The 21,458-nt window shown below is 36.1% G+C and overlaps 1 pseudogene; it reads right to left on the bottom strand.

Annotated features, from left to right (window-relative positions):
- LOC133752677 (ribosome production factor 1-like) overlaps positions 1–4,664 on the bottom strand; it is a 32,831-nt pseudogene extending 28,167 nt beyond the window's left edge.
- Positions 4,665–21,458: the final 16,794 nt, after the last annotated feature.

The following is a 21,458-nucleotide window of genomic DNA, read 5'->3' as shown; positions in this document are numbered from 1 at the left end:
TTGGGAAAATAAAGTTTCATAAAAGTGGAATTACTGTAGCCTCAGGAAAAGACCAAAGAAAAAAGCTGCAGAGGAAACGCTTCCGGATCTAGTGGATGTGACACAGAGGACCTGCAGGCAGCCCACCGCGTGGAAACTCAACCGCGGGAGAGGAGCCGCAGTCTCTCGCCGGCGCAGGAACGGGACGGAGGTGTTTAAATTTTAACTGAAAAGTGATCCCTGTTAAATACAAGAGTGGGAATAAGAGAGGGAGGAGATGTACAATTTGGGACATGCACAATCTGACTTGCAGCAAATGATGGAGTTAGAAATATGCCAGGGGATTCCAATACAATCCCATCAAGGTGGCAGGTACCAATGCCAACTCACTATTCCAAGTGATCAATTTCTATTCACAACCGATGGCTCTGATAGGTCTAAGAATCAAAGGGATCACACAAACAAGACAAGTGTCTGCTAATACTAACTGATAGAATCAAAAAGGGAGAGAAAGATCCAACATGGGAAATGGGATACACAGCAGACTCATAGAATGGCAGATGTCCTAAACAACACTCTGGCCTCAGAATCAGCCCTTAAGGCATTCGGATCTGGCTAAAGAGCCCATGAGAGTATTGTAGGCATGGAAAGCCAAGACACCATGGAAAAGAAAAAAAAAAGAAGAAGACCTAAATGAAAGATCTCTGTGAGTGAGATCCCAGTGGAAAGAACGGGGCCATCAAAGAAGGAAGTACCTTTCTCTGAAGGGAGGAGAGAACTTCAACTTTGACTATGACCCTATTGGAATAAGATCAAAGTCAGTGAACTCTAAAGGCTTCCATAGCCCTTGCAACTCATGACTAGAGCCTAGGGAGATTACTGACGCCATGAACAGGAGTGTCAAATTGTTAAATCAGCAACAGGAGTCACTGTGTACTTACATCCCATGTGGGATCTGTCCTTAATGTGTTATCTAATGTGCAGTGATGCTATAACTAGTACTGAAACAGTATTTTTACACTTTGTGTTTCGGCGTGGGTACAAACTGATGTGATCTTTACAAATTATATACTGAATCGATCTTCTGTATATAAAGATAATTGGAAATGGAAAAAAAAAAACCTGGTGTTAAATTGGAAATGGCATAGAAAATTAATTAATTTAAAAAAATCTGTATATATGAAATACATGAAATTTGCATATCTTAAATAAAATTTTAAAAAAGATAAAAAACATATATTGATGTCAAAATGGAGGGACATGCACACACACACACACAAGCACAAGAATGGCTATTTAGGCATTTGATGGGCACAATTGGAAATGCCTAAAAGGTCATCAAATTTATTTGAGTACTGTGAAATTTCATTGATTCCCTAGAGGTAGATTAAAAAAAAAAGAGTGTCATTGACAAACACCTAGAAATAAGTACAGTAGATCCTAATTATTTACACTTTCAGTTTCCAGGTTGCAGTTACCCATTTTCAACTGTAGTCTGTAAATGTTAAATGAAAATTCTAGAAAGAGACAATTCGTAAGTTTTAAATTGTGTCCCATTTTAGGTAATGTGATGAAATCTTGCCTCATTGTGCTCTGTCATGCCAAAACGTAAATCAGTCCTTCACCTAATGCATCTAAACTATACTTTACGCGCGTGCTAGTGGCTTTGTGGTCATCTCAGTTTTCATATCCACTGGCACTGCATTGCAGTTTTTGTGTCCAAGTAACTGTTATTTTATTTAATAACAGCCCCAAAGCACAAGAGTATGATTGTTGCAATTTGTATATGCTAAAGGGAAGCTACAAACTACATCCATTAAGTAAAAAGATGAAAGTTCTAAATTAGGAAATAAGAGAATCATATTTTGAGATTGCTAAGACCTATAGTAAGAACAAATCTATCTGTGAAATTGAGAAAGTAAAAGGAATTCAAGCTTGTTTTGCTATTGCTCATCAAAAGTTAAAGCCACAGTGTGTGATAAATAATTTAGATGGAAAAGGCAATACATTATAGGATTTAGTAGTATCTATGGTTTTTGGCATCCACTTGTGGGTTTTGAAATGTATCCTCCTCAGATAAGAGAGGACTACTGGATAGAGAGCAAAGGTTTTCTTTATTAATTAGCCAGGTATCCCCCATTCATTGCAGTGGCAGAGCAAGTAGAAATGAGAACCGGACTGAAGAAATGATAGTTAATGTCACAGAGCTCCAGGAGCATTGGTATGCTCAGTCAAGTAATATCTGTTTTCATAAGGTCAGAGTCAGGACAGAAAATCTGAGACCCTGAAACATGGAATACAGACATCAGGATGTATGTCCTGGATGACATTTACTCTGGAGATCTCCCAAACCACTATAGTTCATACAAGTAGCCACTATAACTTTACCTATGTTGAAAGCATTGATAGCTGAAATTTCCAGATGCCCCCACTTCCTTTCTTGGCTGCCAAGCTAATAACTAGAGTTAAACCTTAGCCTAACCTGAGCATGAAATATGAGGGAAGGAGTATACACCAACACAATGCTAGCTTAACCCACTGTGCCACAATGCTGGCCCCTGTATTGTAAAATATAATACACCATGAACCTCATATAATATCTTATTACTTTAACTTTGAAGCCACCAATTATCCATTAAATTGATTTACATATTTTAGGAGGCCATTTATATTTACTAATATATTATCCATTATTGTATTCATTACACTTTCCTGCTCTCTGATTTTGTTTTATTTAGCACTAAAGAAATTTGTGATTTCAAGAATTAGCAAGTATTGACAGTGTCAGGTTAACACATCTGATATTGGATTTATAGTATTAGCTAGTCAATGTTGTAGTTTAGATTTTACCAATTAAACATTGTCCAACTAGCTAGTAAGCTTTGATACTGTGGGAAGTCACTCCTGATAACTTTGAATTTAGAATAGCTATATGATATGTATTTCAAGGATAATATCTGTTTTGATTTTATTAAAAATCGTATCTACTCTCTGAAAGGACCTTTCTCCTTTCATTTGTTGTCCCAACTGATAATACCTAAACTGATACCCTCTAAAACTTTTTTCTTTTAAATTTTTAAAATTTGAGATAGGAGGGAGATGAGAGATAGATAAATGATACAGATAAATATATAAACAGACAAATATAGATAGATAAACTCTCATTTGCTTGTTCACTTCCCCAAACACCCAAAAAAGCCAGCACTGAAATGAGGGTAAAGCTGAAAGGAACTCAATCCAGTTCCTCAATGGAACCCAGCTACTTGAGCCATCACTGCCACCTCCCAATGTCTGCTTTAGCAGGAAGCTGAAGTCAGGAGTCAGAGACAGATATCAAACACAGGTACTCCAGAATGGAACATAGGCATCTTAACTGCTAGACTAAATCCCTGCTCTTAGAAATGTAGTTTAACATCAGTATTAGAAGGTAATATAAAATATATGATTAAAAGAAAATGTACATACATATGTTTATATACACACACATATGTGACATAAGTTTTTTTTTATATTACTCCTAAGTTTTTTTCTGTTCATCAACTGGATTAGTCACCAATTTTTTTTATCATTTTATTTTTTATGTTCGCCAACAGTTTTATAGGTCTTAACAAGTAATAATTCTACATATTATGTGCTACAATGTGATATTTCTTTTTTTAAAAGATTTATTTTATTTATTTGAAAGAGTTACAGAGAGAGGTAGAGCCAGAGAGAGAGAGAGAGAGAGGGAGAGAGGAAAGGTCTTCCACCTGCTGGTTCACTCCCGAAATGACCGCAACAGTCAGAGCTGAGCTGATCTGAAGCCAGGAGCCAGGAGCTTCTTCTGTGTCTCCCACGTGGGGGCAGGGCCCCAAGGACTTGGGCCATCTTTCACTGCTTTCCTAGGCCACAGCAGAGAGCTGGGTCAGAAGTGGAGCAGCCAGGACTCGAACCAGTGCCCATATGAGATGCTGGCACTGCAGCCAGAGCTTTAATCAACAACGCCACAGTGCCAGCCTCTCCCCCCCCCACACTTTTTTTTTTTTAAGAGATTTATATATTTATTTGAAAGGCAGAGTTACAGAGAGGGCAGAGGCAGAGAGAGATAGAGATGGGGAGATCTTCCACCCACTGATTCAATCCCCAGCTAGCTGCCAGGGCCAGAGCTAGGCCCATCTGAAGCCAGGAACCAGGAGTTTCCTCCTGGCTGGCCCCACAATGTGATATTTCAAGACGTTTATATAGCATAACCTGATCAAATCACAGTAGTCAGCATTTCAATCTTCTTTCATTTCTTTATGTTTCGATGGCTCTATAATTCTGTCTTCAAAAAATAGTCACTGAACTCTTCAGCTTCATCCTACTAGATCCATCTCCAATTTTTTATTCACTTGTACTCTCGTGCTCTGTTTTTTTCAGCATCCATGGTGATATTTTATTCCTGTTTTTTCTCTTTCTTCTTTGATTATCTTTACTCAATTTATATTGTTGATTTATCTTTCTTTTTTTCCTATCAAAGCTGTGTCCCACATTACTTCCGTTGTCCTCTTTTTACACTATACACTACGGCTTATAAACTGAGGACATTTGGATTTACCCAAGAGTTTGGCAGTTGCATTATTATCATCAACAGCAAAAGGGATTGTGTGACTTTCAGGCACAGCATTTAACTCTCCATTTAAGCCATGGTTTCCATCTTTCTCCATTTATTCTATTCTCTGATTGCATTGCTCATTTTTTTGTCACTTGATTTTGGAATCTCAACATATCATAGGCTTTGATCAATTATATTTACTCTTTTGTCTTAAATTATTATTTTTAATGATAACCATATTAGCATTTATAACAAAGTTCTTTCTCACGTTCCAGAACTCCATTTCTTACTAAAAATCTCCATCAAAACCAATGATAAAAACTCAGACTCAACTGGTTGCGAATTAGTTTTATTATTGTAATTAGTCAGTTTTTCATTATTACAATGAAATACATAAGACAAGCCACTTATGAAGGAAGGAGTTTTATTTTTTTCATGACTTTGGAGGTTAACAGTTCAGCGTGGATCTCATGGATTTGGCCTCTGGGGAGACTAGATGATGGCAGTGGCAGAGCATGTCTGCAGAAAGGATCACAGAGTGCACAAGAAGCAGATGGACCAGCTGTGCCCAACTCTCAGGCTTTTATAAGCAGCCTTCCCATTAGAATTATCTTCCAAGGACATGCCTCCAGTGACCTAATGACTTCCTAGTAGGCTCACCCAAGAAACATCATAATTAGATTCAGCTTCTATACACTTAGCACTGTCAATTTATGACTCTGGGGATTAAACATGTGCCTGAGTTTGAGATCCATATCCTACAAAAATCATAACCATCATTATCCACACTGAAACAATTATTATTATACCTTGTTGTCTTCCAGAGCATGCAAGGGAGTAACTTTAAAGACTTCATGTTCATTTAAGCTCCCTTTCCCTCCTAAACTTCAGATCACATTATAATGCCTCTGTTATAGAGCTAGGATTTACCATTTTGATCCAGCGCACCCCTCAGTAGATTCTGACACCTACTAGTTTTCATCTTGAGAAATTATTTTGAGTTGCACTTTTGACTCATCTTCTTTGTTTGCCATCTAAAGAATGAGCATTTCCTATTGACTCTCTTACTGAAAGAGTTAGTACAATCTGAAGTCTTTACTATTCCATTGCCAATGTTGAATATTTAATTCATACCCTTCTCTTTCCTCAAACATATGATTGCTACAGTCTCCTAATATTTGCAATATTCCTTCTTAGTTCCACACTTTGTATTATCTGATATATTCCTTTCCCTACTTGAAACAACCACTTACTTGATTCCTAATACCTATAAGACAAAGTCTAAATTTCTCACCATGGCTTGCAATTTCCTCTGCAATCTGAATTTACTGCACAGTTTCAGAATCACCAGCTCTACCTTAGAATGCTTTCCCACACACACATGCAGTTTTGGCACACAGAACAGCTAGAGGCTCCATAATAATGACATATTTAGCCTTTGTAATTTCTTCTCCTTCTTAGTGAGTCTTCTTTGTGCCATGTTGTCCCCAAATATCTGTCTAGACATATTGAAAGATTTAGTTCCATAATACCACTTTTATCAATGCTCCTTTGATCCTCTCAAGATAAATGAGTAACAGTCTCATCTATGTAATCATAGCATTCTAAGCATTTTAAATAAACTTTACTTTTAGAGCAGTTTTAGAATTACAGCAACATTCTCCACCACAGCAGTACACATGCTACAATGGATAAAACCTGCACTGCTACCAGTTTGTTACCTGTGGTTAACTAACAGTTCTGTTTGTCCATACAGTAAGCCAGGACCCCCACTGCATGTGGGCTCTACAGTCAAGTATGAGTACACCACCAGCCCAAATACCATCAGCTAAGGTAACTGGTGATAATCTATATTTGTCTATTGGTCTCTCCAATTTGAGAGGTAATAGTTTGTTCTGTGACCTCAATTCTCTTAAGGATTCAAGAAGGGTTGTTGAGTTTTCAGTTTATTCAATGTTTTTGTTTTTTTTTTTCTCATCAGGATAGAATGATGACTTCCAAGCTCCTCAGGACTGGAACTTTTAGATATTTTTCAATTATCATTTTTATCATAATATACTATAGTGTTTATTAATGAGTTTATTTCCCTAAGCGTGATTTCAAGAGGCCTCCTTTGTATTCCTCGCTCTGAGTGTTCAATGTAGTTTTATTTGAAGTAGACCCTTCAGAAACTTACTGATTTCAAATGAATTGCATTATCTTCTGTTCTCTTTTCATGGGAACAAAACAATCTATGTCACCAACTGATATGCAATACTTTCATAGAGCCAGGGATAACAGATATAAGATTTGATAAGCTTTGGAAGGCATAGCACATGTTTTTCTTTTTATCTGGGATAATCTTAAGTCCTACACTATTGCTAGTTCTCTGTTCTACATTTTATTTTTCTTTTTAGATATTAATTTAGCCATATTTTTATTGAAAGTTATAGGGCAATGATTGGAAGGGAAGCTCCACATTTCATTGTTTTAATAGACTCTCAAAATTTCTCAATATTTTAACTAAATATATGGGCCATACTTTTAAGTGATCTTCAGATCTAAGGGTAATTTTCAGTAATATGAGTCATATATAATATTATGGATAATTAAACTTGAAGTACAAAGATATAGAATAGGAAAGAGCAAAAATTAACTTATTGAAGTTCCTCACAATTCTCTGTTATGAAAAGGTAATATATCTGTGAAATTCCTTGTGATGTTCTTTTTTTAAAGATTTATTTTATTATTTGAAAGACAGAGTTACAGAGAGAGGTAGAGACAGAAAGAGAGGTCCTCCATTCACTGGTTCACTCCCCAGATGGCCGCAACAGCCGGAGTTGGGCCAATCTGAAGACAGGAGCCAGGAGTTTCTTCTAGGTCTCCCAGGTGGGTACAGGGGCCCAAGAACTTGGGCCATCTTCTACTGTTTTCCCAGGCCATAGCAGAGAGCTGGATTGGAAGAGGAGCAGCCAAGACTAGAACTGGTGCCCATATGGAATGCCTGCGCTTCAGGCCAGGGCTTTAACCTACTGCACCACAGCGCCAGTCCCCTATGATGTTCTTCAAAATGAACATAAGTTCATTTACTCAAGAAATATTTACTGAGCAAGTATTAGGTACTAGGCACTATTCTAAGGAAAATGGATGAATATAATTATGAATCACAAATAGACCTTTCTATCATTAGATTTATGATCTGGTGGAATAAATGTTCTTTAAACAACAAATAATACAAGTGGAAATGGAATAAATGCTACAATAGTGCCTCAAAATGTATCAGGGAAATACAGAGAAAGTAATTATTAATTGTGGTAGGATAGTAACCTGTACAGGTTACAGTGAAGCAGGAATAATAGACTGAATGTGATTAATGAGAAAAGGGAGAAAGAGTCTATGTAGGTAGATAAAGTAATCTATGGTTATTCTAAAAATGGAATGTAGTTATGGGAAGCAACTATCTGGACCTAGGCTTCCTGAGTTTAATTCCGAACCTCATATTTTACTTGCTCTGTGACCTTGAAATCTCACTTCTTTTTTTATATTCATTAGTTGTAAAATAGGGATAACAGTACTCACATAGGAGCATCTTGAAATCAAGTTGGTGTACATTAAACATTAATAATTATAAAATTTTGCAATGATTATCATCATATTATAATCTCATTATTGAAAATGATGCAGCAAAATGGAGTCTAGCATATAGGCACTCCATACATACTTCTTGAACTATTCAATATAATGAATTGATAAAGTGGGAAGAAAATGGATAATGCGTTCAATCAAATCAGTGAAAAGACTGGATCCAACTTCTGGCAATTGGCTTTTATTCTGTAAAGAGTGGAATATTTAGAGAAATATTTTTTGTTGATGTTGGAAGCAAAACAATTAATATGTGGACATTTTGTCATTAAATTTATTTTCAGATTAATTTCTACTATGTACAGCATTTTTGTTCTGTATCATTGTTGTCTTGATTTTATATAAATATTCAGGATTCAGGTAAGCCAATTATCTGATATACAAACTATAAATTGAGAGAAAAATCAGTACTCTTCTATTCACTTCAACATTATTTTCTTTGTTTTTGATGAAATGTCATCAAATTTGGTTATGGAAAGACTGAGAGCTTTGATGGAATATTTTCTGCTCCCTACACCATAAATTGTGGTGTGTGATTTATTTCTATTTTTTTCCAGACAGATTTTTCTAGCGATAAATGATTTTTGCTTCCCAAAAAGTCCCATGTGATAAAACCCAAACAATTCATATTGTCAAATCTCAGAACAATATTCATCATCAGTTTAGAATGCTCTTCCAGGAATAGCTGCCATAAGAATTAACTCTGAAAACATGACATTCATTTATTTAATTTCTCTTGTTTGGGTTTTGCTAATGTTGATTTAGTAGTAATGGAACCAAAATTGACTCCCAAATGCTTGATTGGAGTATTACTGTCCCATTAGGAAAGGAATTTGATATAAACTTTAATGATTTTTTTAACAAATGTTGTGATGCTTATTCAGATACAAAGCAAAATATCACATTGGGAAAAGACTGGATAAAAGAAAATAAAAGAAATACTCTGTGGAATTTTCATGACACAGTATTATTGGCGAATGCACAATTTCTAGCTGTTCTAATGGAGCTTCTATTTCTAGCAGATGGCAAACTCTAGTCTTTAGGATTCAATTATATGAGCAGCTAATAAGAACTTTGAGACATTAAGAACCTTCAAATACTTTTCACAAGAAAATACATTATTATAAAATGTATTGTTTATATTACTTGAGATTGTTTTTGCCAGAGCAGTGCCAAATGCAAAGCTTTGAGAAGGCTGAAAGTGTCTCACATAATTTTACTGAAATATTTTCAATAAGATATATCACAGTAAAGTGAGACTAAAGAAGACATATCTCATAACAATACAGAGTGGCCATGCATTGCTAAGAGAAAGTATGAAATGCATACCTGAACTAAAAACTACTTGAAAACATTGTATGCAAAATGATGGAGAGTTGGAAGACATTTTAAAGGTAATCAGTTGGGGCCAGTCTTGTTGTGCAGTCTGTAATACCGGCATCCCATATGGGCACTGGTCCCAAACCTGGCCGTTCCACTTTTAATCCAGTTCACTTCTAATGTGCTTGGAAAAGCAGCAGTAGGTGGCCCAAGTACCTGAGCCCCTGCAGCCTCGTGGGACACCTGTATGAAGCCCCTGGCTCCTGGCTTCTACCTGGCCCAGACCCAGCTGTTGTGGCCATCTGGGGAGTGAACCAGCAGATGGGGGCTCTCTGTCTCCCTCTCTCTATAACTCTACCTTTCAAATAAATAAAAAAAACCTTTTTTTGAAGATTTATTTGTTTATTTGAAAGTCAGAGTTACACAGAGAGAGAAGGAGAGGCAGAGAAAGAGAGACACAGAGAGAGAGAGGTCTTTCATCTGTTGGTTCACTCCCCAATTGGCCTATACGGCTGGAGCTGCACCGATCCAAAGCCAGGAGACAGGAGCTTCCTCCCAGTGTCCCAGGCAGGTGCAGTGGCCCAAGGACTTGGGCCAGTTTCCACTGCTTTCCCAGGACACAGCAGAGAGCTGGATCAGAAGTGGAGCAGCCGGGACTTGAACCAGCGCCCATATGGGATGCTGGCACTGCAGGTGTCAGCTTTATCCACCATGCCACAGAGCTGGACCCACAAAAAACTTTTTTAAAAGTAATCAGTAATATATACAATCCTCAGGATAAGGTTAAGTATTCTAAAACTAGGACTCATGATATTATAAGGTTAAATTAGGTTATGTTATACTGAAAACAACAAAAGACCAAAAACGTAAAAAGTAAATACATAAATATTTATATTTTTTTTAGTTTGATTAAGGCTCAATGTCAGTCTAGCAACTTTCCCAGGAGGATGACCTGTATTCATGGACTAAGCACTTGTCTGCTTTCATTTTGTGATTCTGTCACATTAACATGTGGTCTCCATTATCACTAGAAAAAGGGAAGAGGTAGGGGAGTCACAAACAAGCTGCTATGCTTCAGCCCAGAATTATTGCACACTACTTTGCTAGCCACACATCAAACAGAACAAGTCTTATTGCCTCACATAACTGATTAGGAGTGGGAGTTTGGTATAGTAGAGTAGACATGGGTATTCACTGAGAAATAAATATATCTGCAAGTAGATTGTAAATCTGCAAACAGTTGCCTATCTGCAAATAAACTGAATACATATATTCTCCTCACTGCTGTTGTAGGAACTACTCTGAGTATTGCAATCTAAATATTTCTAATGGTGATAGCAACTGTGAAAATAAAACACTAACATGTCCTTATAATAGTAAGGTATCTTAATGAGAAAACATGATATGCTTTATATGCAACTCATGGGAAAGTTAACAAAGCAAAAGATGCCCATCTCTTCTTCTTGATGTTCATCAATACTAACCAACAAATAACCATTTCGTAAACCCTTTGAGCTCTAAAATATAGTTGGCATATCAATTTTCAGTCATCAGTATTTCCTATTACAGCATAATGTCTTTTCTTAAATATTAAAATTCTGTAAGTTTTATTAGCATTTATTAATACCACTATTTTGGTATCTAATGATAAAATTTTATGTGATTTTATGAAGCACTGAGTTAAATATTTATTAAAATTTGGTTTGGCAAAGTTTTGGTCATTTAAAAAGTATTTTGAACACATTTTTCCTACTTTTCAACTCTTCCAAAGTCATTTTGTTTCCTAATTATTGTTTTAATTTCCATTTTCAGAATTAATTGTGAGTTTGGGCAAGTTTTATTAAGTGTATCTTTTACTATATTTCCTACAGAACAAGTCTGGTCCACAATATTTGCATCAGAGTTCTCCTATCTGTTTGGAGTAGAGGGGTACCAGTAAGGAAAATAACAGAGAAGAATAGAAAGAGCCTTAACTGAGGCGAAGGCACAAATGGAAGGCAGAAGATTGGCAGACTCATTTCCTAGAACTCATCCAAATCCCTCCCCCACCCAAATAAACTTTCTTGACTCATCTCTTCTGTCTTCCATGGTTACGTTAATTCTTGCAATAAATTCTCACCTCCCAGTATCATTTGTTTCAGCCAGGACTTTCCTTCTTAAACATCCCTTTAGGGAAATGTGCAAAGACAGAAAAACGAAGATCTCAGTCTTGGACTTTGACTTCACATGTGGAACAGCATTTGAACATAAAGATTAGAAACTATGACCATCATGCCTTAGTTTTAAAGAAAAACACTTCATTGTATTCTTAAGTACTAAACGTAAAAACGTGAATATAACAATTTTACAAACAGAATATTTTATGATAGCATAAAAACATAGTAGATAAAAATTTGTGAAACATGTGTATAATCTGTACTCTGAAAGTTACCAAACTGCAGTTAAAGATAATATAAAGAAATGGAGAAATATTCCATGTTCATGAATTATAAGAATGAATATTGTTGGTTGGCTCCGTGGCTTAGTAGGCTAAGCCTCTGCCTGCTGTGCTGGCATCGCATATAGGTGCTTGTTTGTGTCCTGGATCTTTCTCTTCCAACCCAGCTCTCTGCTTATGACCTGAGAAAGCAGGTCACTTGGGAAGATGGCCCAAGTGGAAGAAGCTCTTGGCTCCTGGATACGGATCACCCAGCGTCGGCACTTGCAGTCATTTGGGAGGGTGATAGAAGACCTCTTTCTCTCTGTAACTCTGTCTTTCAAATAAACAAATAAACCTTTAAAAAAGATTGAATGTTGATAAGATATAAATTCTCTGGGATGGCATTGTGGCTTAATGGGTGAGGACACTACCAGTGGATTCGGCATTCTATATGAGTGCCAGTTCCAGTCCCAGCTCTTCCACTTCCAATCTAGTTCCTTGATAATAGCCTAGGAAAGCAGAAGAAGATGGCCCAAGTGCTTGAGCCCCTGAACCCATATGGGAGACCTGGATGAAGCTTCTGGTTCCTTGCTTCGGTCTGGCCCATCCCTGGCCATTGCAGCCATCTGGGGAGTGAACCAGCAGATGGAAGCGCTCTTTCTCTTTCTCTTTCTCTTTCTCTTTCTCTTTCTCTTTCTTTTTCTCTTTCTCTTTCTCTTTCTCTTTCTCTCTTCCTCCCTCCCTCTCTCTTCTGTGTGTGTGTGTGTCTCCCCCTTTCTCTGTAACTCTGACTTTCAAATGAATAAAATAAAAATCTTTAAAGATATAAATTCTCCCCAGTTCAATCTATAGAGTCAAAATGGTTGCAATCAAACTTCCAGCAGAATATTTTACAGATCTTACTAAACTTATTGTAATACCCACACACACATATACCATACTTCTTTATCAATAGAATGGTCAATTCCATCCAATTTTAACACAAAAATACAATAATCAAGAACATATGCTATTGGTGAAAGGAAAGATACGTAGATAAATAGAATAAAACAGAGAAACCAATTTTAGACTCAGTGAAATACAATCAGAGGTGGGGGAAGGAATCCAGTAGAGAAATCATTGTCTTTCAACACCTGGTACTGGAACAATGGAAGACCATATGCAAAAATGATGAATTTTGAACTGTATATCATAACCTTTAGAAAGTTAAATTATAATAAACATAAGCCTAATAACTAAAACTATTGAAAATATAAAACTTTTAGAAAAAACTAGCTAAGACTCTTTATGAATCTGAGATAAACAAATATTTGCAGGACTGAACAATGAAAGCACTATCTATAAAAAATGGATTAACAGTTCCTGAAATTTAAAAAGTTTTGTTTATTGACTGTTAATTGTAGGGAAAAATCTGCATAATGTGCTAAATTATTCATAAATACACACCTGATGAAATAATTGCATTTAGAATATATAAATGACTCTCAAGATTCAAACATTATAAGAAATATGATTAAAAGTGTAAACTACTGGAGCAGACACCTCAAGGAAGATACATAGATTGCAAATAAGCATGTGAAAAACTATTCAGCATCATAAAGCACTAGGGACAGGCAAATTAAAACCCAAGTGGGATACCATTGTACACCTATTAGAATGGCTCAGGAAAAACAAAACAAACAGGCAATATCAGATGCTGGTGAGAATTCTCAGTAATAGGTACCCTCATACATTGTTGTGAATGAAGAATTGTGCAGTCATCCAGCAGAACAGTTTGGCAGATTTTTAAAGAATTACCCATATACCTGTCATGACCAAGCAATTGTGCACTTCAGCATTTATTCTAGGGAAATGATAATTCATGTTGACACAAAAGCCTGTACAGGAATGTTTACTGCATATGTGGTTATAACTTTTAACAACAAGGAACTGCACAACTACCACTCAACAGGTGAATGGTTAAACAACTGTGGGAAGTCAATACAATGGACTATTCTCAGCAATAAAATAGAACAAATTATAGATACCCGCAACAATGCATTGTGTTGAGGAAAAGAAGTCAGCATGTAAAGGGTTCCTACTGCATGACTCCTTTTATATGGCTGTGCTGTAAAGTCAAGTGCACAGTGAGGGAAAAGCAATCAGTAGTTGCCAGGGTCAAGGTCAGGAAAGGGGATGATTAAAAAGCCACAGCATGAAGGAATTTTCAGGGAGGACACTCTTCTATATCTTGATGCTGGTAACAGTTACATGATTCTAGGCATTTTTCAAAAATCACAAAACTGTAAGAGAAAAAAATGAGTTTCACTGTGTTTAAAATAGGAAAATAATTGTGTTGTTACTAATTCAGTATTACATGAAATAAATGTTTAAATAGTGTTATTGTTATTTTAGCTTGATTTTGCAGTAACTACACTGTAACCTTTGAACAAATATTCAATTTAGGATTACACAGACCTACACTGTGTTTCTGCATTCTATTGCCACTATTTATACAAATAATCCTACTACAACTAAGACATGACATTTTGAGTGTTTATTATATGCCAAACATTGTGCTAAAGCACTTTACAGGCATAATATTTTCTGACCCTTACAAGAATCCTATGAAGTTAGTAGTAATTTTATATCTATTTTAGAGATGAGAGACTGAAACGCAAGATCACAGAATTAATAAGTGCTGTTGCAGGGATTTCTCAATTCCAGTGGTTGAGATCTTAAGCACTGAGATTTACTGCTTCTTGAGTAATAATAATAGCTAATATAATGGAGTATTTTGCTTCATTAATTGTCAGTGTAACTATAACCACTTTTTTACCTTCCTAGATTTTAATTTTCTTACAAAAACTAATGAGGCCAGCTTGGTGATCGCTGAATTCTTTCAAGCTCTTATGAGTCTGTAGTTGAATAATAATAATTATCTATGCCATATATGCCACGATATAAAGCAACCCCTAATTATCCAAATAAGATTAATAAAAAATAGGAGTTACATTGAGTGCCTAATTTTAGGAATATAAATGAAGTAATTATATATCTAATTAAAATATACCCAATTAATATGAATAAATTCATATTCAATTAAATATTGAATAATACAATGGAATTTTAGAAATAGTTTACATTCTCACATTCAACTGAACATTTTGTTCAAATTTTCACATACATTTCTCAATATAAATGTCTTTTCATGATTAGAGCTGCTTTTAAAAGGGTCTAACAGAGTTTTCCAAAGAACTTAAATTTTCCTTCTACTTAAATTTTCTGAGTCATTGACATATTTTTGAATCAATATACTATTCTGTCACTGGAATTTTTTCCCAAGCCATTAAGTATCCTTTCATAAAACATTATATATATATATATATGTAATATATATATATATATTATAATACTTAACAATTAATCTGGTGTTTTTCTGAAGATTTACATTATATTTATTTATTTATTTGAAAGGCAGAGTTACAAAGAGGGAGGGAAGGGTAGAGGGAGGGAGAGGGAGAAAGAGAGAGAGAGAGATCTTCTAAATGCTGGTTCATTCCCCAAATGGCTACAAAGGCAGGGACTGGCCCATGACAAAGCCAGGAGCCTGGAACTCTGTCTGGGTCTCCCAAGTGGGTGGTAGTGGAACTTGGGATACTTGAGCTGCTTTCCCAGGCACATTAGCAGGAAGCTGGATCAGAAGCAGAGAAACCTGGACTCGAACCAGTGCTCATGTGTGGGATGTCGGTATAGCAAGAGGCAGCTTAATCCACTGTGATGCAATGCTGGCTCCAATTTGGTGGCCTTATATTTATGTGATCTACTATGCAATCATTGCCTTTTTAGACTAATCCTTTAAAAGTTTTTTATATAAATACATTCAAATTATTGTAGGACTATAGTCTCAATCACATGCTTGCAACAATCTGAGTGAAGCATATTCTCAGCACAAATAGTACCTTAAATACCTGTAATGCTCCTATAGGCTGAGTATGATCAATACACAGGAACTTTAACTTGCATACCTCCAGCCTTCCCTGCAACCTTTGTTTTTTTTTTTATTCTTTCCCCTTCCTTTTCCCCTAATTTTCCCCCTTCCCCTTGATAATCTCTGCCTACATTATCACTGATCACTTTCAAGCAATGCACCCTGTTGGCTATCCACTTAACATGTACGTAGATATATTGTCCCTTCCCTCTGGCCACACACAGAACAATGTGTATGACTCCCCAATGACATTGTAAAAGGATAGGAAATTAATTTTGGCTGAAAGATTTAGAAAAGATTTTCTAGAGGAGATAAAATTTGAGCTGAGACTCAAAAAAATATGCACTGTATTTATCACATCTTAGTAAGTTCCATAATGTACATTTTTACTGATCATTGTGTTCTCACTGGGTAATGCAATGCATGATCCACTGAATACATTTATTAAACAGAGCTATAGTAAGTTAATAAAGGTAGAAATAAGGCAATGGAGCAGAAGGATGTGAAAATAAAGCAACAAGCACAGTGATATGTGTTGGTGTGTAAGAGAAAGAGAAAGCAATTCTATGTGATTGGAACATATGATATGTCAGAGGGCAGAGATGCCAAAAATATTGTGAAGAAAACTCGATGTCATATCTTAGTGAAACTAAAATGGAAAACTAGAAGCTGGACCATATTTATTAGGAAATGGGGAGTCACTGAATATTTATGAATAGGGAAGAAATTGGTTATCTGTTTTTCAAAGGAATTGTTTATTAATGGTATATAAATTGCAATGAAGAGGGAAATGACAACCAGGAAGAATAAGGATTAATGTGTTTGTATAGTGGTGCATCAGGTTAAGCCACCACTAGGCTAATCCTCCGCCTGCAGTGCTGGCACCCCAGGTTCTAGTCCTGGTCAGGACACTGGATTCTGTCCCTGTTGGTCCTCTGCCAGTCTAGCTCTCTGCTGTGGCCCGGGAGGGCAGTGGAGGATGGCCCAAGTCCTTGGGCCCTGCACCCACATGGGAGACCAGGAGAAGCACCTGGCTCCTGGCTTCAGCTCAGCATAGCTCCAGCCATAGCAGCCATTTAGGGGGTGAACCAAGGGAAGGAAGACCTTTCTCTCTGTCTCTCTCACTGTCTAACTATCTGTCAAATAAATAAATTAATTACTTAAAATAAAGGGTTAATTAAAAAAAAATAAGGAACCCCTATAACTCAATAGTAAAACTAAGAATCTAATTTTAAAATGGACTAAAGACTTCATAGATACTCTCCAAAGAAGACAAACAAGTGGTCAACAGACACATGAAAACATGTTCAGCATTACTAATCATCAGGGAAATGCAAATTAGCGTACCTATTACAAAAAAAAAACGGTGTTGGGGAGGATATGGAGAAACTGAGATCCTTGTATATTGTTAGTGGGAAGGCAAAATAGTGTAGCTGTTCTAGAAAACTATATGGAATTTACATAATCAAATTACAAATGGGACTATTATGCACTCTCACATCCCTCCTTTGGGTGTTTATTACAAAATAATTAAGATCAGGATCTTGAGATGATATTAGCACTCCTATATTCATTGAAGCATTATTCATAACAGCAAAATGTGGAAACCGTAAAATAATGGTTACCATGGGCTGGAGAGGGTGGGGTGAGATTGATAGGGGAAAGGTTGGGCAATGGATACAAAATTACAGATTCAGAAGAGGAATGTTCTAGCATTAATATTGCACAATAGGGTGATTATCAATAATTTGGGGCTGGGACAATATTTCAGATGTCCCCTAAATGCTCATGTATTGGGCTCTTTATCTCTAAACCCTTATGTTAATACTTAATGGATTAAATGTGGGGACTTTTTAACTATGATGACTAGAAGGTAAGCCCAATTGGAGATACTTCCCTTGGGTTTGCCCTTGGTAAATAGTTTTTGAGACAGAATTGGTTATTTAAGCCGATTTTGTCTCAGCTTCCCTCTCTGGTTCCTCTCTGGTTCCCAAAGTTGTTCCTTTCAGGTTTAGTTAAAATAATGAAAAACTGACAAATATAAATGTACTGCATATTTCAAAGTAGCTAGGAGAGAGGATTTTTAATATTTCAGCACAAAGAAACTGCAAATTTTGGACGTGATTGATATGCTAATTACCCCAACTGTGTCATTATACAATGTATCCATGTACAAAAACAACACACTATACCACTATACCATACAAATTTTTATAATTATTATATGTCAAAAAGCATAAAATAAAACCTAACAAAATCTTGCTATGTACAAGATTTAGCTTAAGGACGTTACAGTAAATGAACAGAGTGAATCACAAAAGAATACATACAGTGTGATTACAAATAGATGAGGTATCTAAAAGACTTCAGCTCAGAGAAGAGTAGAATAATGGTTGCCAAAGAGTAGGGGAAGGAAAACAGGGAGTTCCTAGTCAGCAGTCATAAATTTTCATTTCTGGAAAATGAATAAGTTCCAGGGATCTGTTGTACAATATTGTGACAATAGACCACAAATCTTTATTTTACTCTTACAAATTAGTTTAGCATATAAACACCTTAAGTGTTTTAACCATAATAAATAAATAAATAGTATATGGAACATGCTAATTTTCTAAATGAGAGAGACTTCTTGTTTTAAAGGCAAAAGGTAGAACAAATGAAGGTTATAAATAGCTTTAGGCAAACAACTCTAAGAAAAGGAAAGGAAAATTTCATCAAGTGCTATGAGAAACATGAAAGAATGACAACAGACAAAATCTAGCACTGAGAATCAAAGAAAACCAAATATAATTGAAATAATTTTTAAATTGTGCATAAACATGTTTGGGATTAAAATATACTGTTTGTTTTACCATTATTTTAACTTTATTTTTATTGTGAATAGTTTCAGACATACATAAGAAAATACAATGAATTTTCATGAAGCCATTATTCAACTTCAACAATGATTACATTGTGGTCTGTTTTATTTCATGTATTCCACCCACTTTCATTACATGATTTTGGAGTAAACCCCAGACATAATTTTACTAAAATGTTTTAGAATGGGTCACTAACATAAAAGAACTTTGCAGGTCAGCTTTGTGACACAGAAAAGTTAAGCCACCACCTATGATGCCAGCATCTGTTATGAGCACCAGTTCAAGACCTGGCTGCTCTGCCTCCAATCCAGCTTCCTACTAATGTGCCTAGGAAGACAGAGGAAGACAGTCTAATTGCATGGGCCCCTGCCATCCACGTGGGAGACCAGATGGAGTTTCAGGCTGCTTGCTACAGTCCAACCTAGCTGTGGCCATTGTGGCCATTTAGGGAGTAAACTACTAGATAGAAGGTGTCTTTCTATCTGTCCTTTTCCCTATTTATTTGTAACTCTGTTCTACAAATGAATCAACATAAAAGAAAAACTTTACAAACATAACCATAATGCCATATTCATATCCAACACAATTAACAACATTTTTAATGTCATTTAATATGCCATCTGGGGTTTTTCTTTTCTGATTTTTTCCAAACTGTCTTCTTATGGTTGATTGTTTGAATTAGGACCCAAAGAACACCAAATTCAGTCAAATATTTAAAAGTCTACAATAGTTCCTTTTGCATTTTTTATATAATTTATCATAGACCTTTCTGTGTACATTCTATTGCATCACATCAGGAGATATATAATATCTGGTTGTCCCAATGTTAACAGATGTATCGATCACTGCATTTGGGTATTGTCAGCCTGACCCATCCATTTTAAAGTTTTGCCATTAACCTTTCAACTAATGGCTTTAGCAATCATTTCGTAGTTCCATTTATTCATTAGGAGTTGCAAAAGGACATCTTTTTCTATAATTTCTATAATCCTTTCTGCATTTAAGTGTTCTGTGGTCTTTAACACAAGTTTTTTTTCTAAAAGAAGTCAGCAGTGCCTGACTCCAAATCTGGGGCAGGAAACATGCAAGATGAATCCAGAACATGGCTACATATGGAATAATCTGAGAATAAAAAGAATGATGAAAATAAAAAAGAATGTTTACAAATATAACAGTGTGTGTGTTCATAAATATACTAAAAATAACATTCAATTTTCTCCCATATATGCTATTAGTGCTCCAATTGTTTTTTATTTTAGTTCATAAAACAACATAATCACGCATTTATCCTGCCTTTTCTGAATTCAGTAGTGTATGAGCAAAAATATTCATAGAACAGCTTATATTTGAAGAAATTAGTAGGGAAAATGATAAACTTTCTCCAGGGAGATTCTGAAGTTTAGTAGCAAGAGAAATGGGAATGCCAAGAATTGCCAGGAGGATTTAAAGCAATCATTGCTGCCAGTAGGATGATTCATGGAAACGATAAAATAATCAAACACACAATTAATGTAAATCACTTAACATGTGAGAAATTCTATACGCTAGAATCTGTATCTGTCTTTCCCTAACTAAATTGGAATGTGGAACCCTAAATGCCCTAATTCTATACCATGTGTAAATGGGGGTAATGCTGTTGAATGAACTCAAAATCAGCTGTGGAGCCCCATACTTTGACATTTTGGGACGATATTTATGACTTTTCATGTGTGAACAGTATTTGCTGGATGGCAAAGAAAGTTATGTAAAAGCTCATTGACTCTAATCCCTTGAGATGTTTAGTGTCATTTGATATTCTGGTTAACCATGGAGCTGATAAACTTAGAGGTAACTTAGATTTCAAAGACTGCTGGAATAATACATTGCATAGTATACAGCTCTGCAGTGATAATAAGGTTGAAAGTGGGACAAAGCGCAAGGATTTTTTGGTATACATTTGAATAAAATTATGTTCAATACTACAGTTGTTTCTCCTTAAAGACCAGTTTAGGGGCTACATGTACTTAGGGATGAGATAAAATATTTAATAAACATATGCACAGATCTCTCAAAATGGGCTCTATCTATAATCATGAAACAGAACTCCAGATCTCTCCTGCTATGCCAGACATTATTAAACCTTTAACTGGTGGCTTAAGAAGAGGCCCAGGAGATTCTCAGACTAGAAATGTGTGGAGGGGCTTCTGATGTGGCGTGGTGGTGGAGCCACTGCCTGCAGTGCTGGCATCCCATGTGGGTGCTGGTTCAAGTCCCAGTCGGTTTCTGAAAGGCTCTCTGCTGTGGCCTGGAAGGGCAGTGGAAGATGGTACAGGTCCTTGGACCCCTATATCCACGTGGGAGACCTGGAGGGGTCACCTGGCTCTTGACTTTGGAACAGCCCAGCTCCGGTCAGTTGTTGTGGCCATTTGGGGAGTGAACTGGCAGGTGGAAGGCTTTCTTTCTTTCCCTCTCCCCCTCTCTCTCTCCTCCCCCCACCCTGTGACGCTGCCTTTAAAATGAATGAATATTTTTTTTAAAAAAAGAAATGCATGGAATACTGAAAATGCTCCATAAAAATGAATACACAAATATTTCAATCGTTAATATCTAATACAGCCATACAAATGTTTTCAATTATTTGTCCTGCCTGTATCAAAAGTATACTATAGACTTTTTGTCTCTTTTCTTGTTCCTTTTTATGTTTCATCCTTATCTCTATTTGTCTATCTCACTTTT

This window comes from Lepus europaeus, chromosome X, assembly GCF_033115175.1.
Source record: "Lepus europaeus isolate LE1 chromosome X, mLepTim1.pri, whole genome shotgun sequence".
Classification (NCBI taxonomy): Eukaryota; Metazoa; Chordata; class Mammalia; order Lagomorpha; family Leporidae; genus Lepus; species Lepus europaeus.
This window is presented reverse-complemented; position numbering and strand designations above follow the sequence as displayed.